Here is a 1,585-nt window from a genome sequence, read left to right on the forward strand (position 1 = left end):
GAGAGAGAGAGAGAGAGAGAGAGAGAGAGAGAGATAGAGACAGAGACAGAGACAGAGACAGACAGAGACAGAATCAGTATCGAGCACAGCTCAGTACAAGTTATCAATCTGGTTCGAGTTACTACTTGATCTTTCCTGAGTCTGGATACCCGTGTCGTAGACAGTGGGGAGTTGGTGGCTGTTCATCACTTGGTTTGGGCACCGCATCAAAGGAGCACGATCTTCTTTCTTAAAAAAAAACCCAACTTCAAACACATAAATTATGTTCGAATTTAGGTTCATTTTTATTTGTTTATATAGAAAAAACGTGTAAGAATATAAGATTTTTAGTCAAACTGTGTCTAGCTTAACATCGATCCGTAAACAACGAATTGTAGGCATCAAGACCGACCCAAAGACATTCAATTATTGGGACCACGTCTGACACTTGAACAGTCAACTGTTGGCACAAAGAAAGACCCTTAAACAGTTAACTATTGGCACCGTGCGGCACAGAACAAGAACCCACGAACCTCTTAACAATAAGACAAATGTAGGTCATTTCAACACCCTGTATTCGCGGGAAAAAATTCAGTCGTTCGCACACAAAGTGGAATACGTGAACAATTAATTATTATGTAGGTGGAGTACTGTGGTGTTCCCATGGCAACAGCTTACTGCCTGGCAGGGCAAAAAGAACCGAACCCTACTTCACCGGATTGACAGTCCAATGGCACGCTACAAACTGAGTCGTGAGTTTGATTATTTCAGATAAAGTGTAGAAGGAGCTACAGTTTAAAAATCTAGTCTACCAAAACAAAAATGCCTGTCATAAGTGCTTGGCAACCTGACGATAGTTTGGTTAATGAAAATGTTCTATTTCTCTGCTCTCGGTGTTCTCAGGCCCTGTCCACACAATTTTTGATCATTAATGAGCCAGGACTTCGAACAGATCTGTCAAGGCTAACCTTGGCTGAGAGGATATACCATCTCAGCAGAAAGACCGAGATGCTCGTTATAGATTTTTAGAAATCCTCCCCACGCGGGAATCGAATTTAGGTTTCCTGCGTGCGACATCGAAGTGCCTTCTTATAGCTACATCATACCACAGACTCCGGTAATGTTCTCCTTGTTTGATTTGTTTTTTGGTTAGTATTTTACGGCGCTCACAACTGCATACGGTCGTATGAGCGCGTGGGACACATTAAACATTATCAGTTGATCGGAAATTTTGAATTTAGCCAGGGTGACGCCGAAGCCTACTCTTATCGATTTTAAACCACCAAGGGATCTTTAACGTGCGCAGCCTGCACACCGGACCGTCGAGATTTTTCGCCCATGCCCGAGAAGGTTAAGTGTAGATTTGTCCTACCAGAAGATCAGGGGTGTGGCTGAAAGACAGGAGCCCAGAGGAGGGGGCAAAGAAGGTGAGGGGGTGGGGGCAAAAAGTAGAGACGAAAGCAGACGAACGAACATTGCTAGAGAGCAGGAAAGGAGGTGAAAGGAGACAATAATTTTCGAGAAGAAAATTTGTTTGTCACTACCCGGAATCGAACCCGGGACCTTTGAATAAAAGGCGAACACCTAAACCTCTAGGCCACGTGAG

This window comes from Aplysia californica, unplaced genomic scaffold (genome assembly GCF_000002075.1).
Source record: "Aplysia californica isolate F4 #8 unplaced genomic scaffold, AplCal3.0 scaffold00097, whole genome shotgun sequence".
Taxonomy (NCBI): Eukaryota; Metazoa; Mollusca; class Gastropoda; order Aplysiida; family Aplysiidae; genus Aplysia; species Aplysia californica.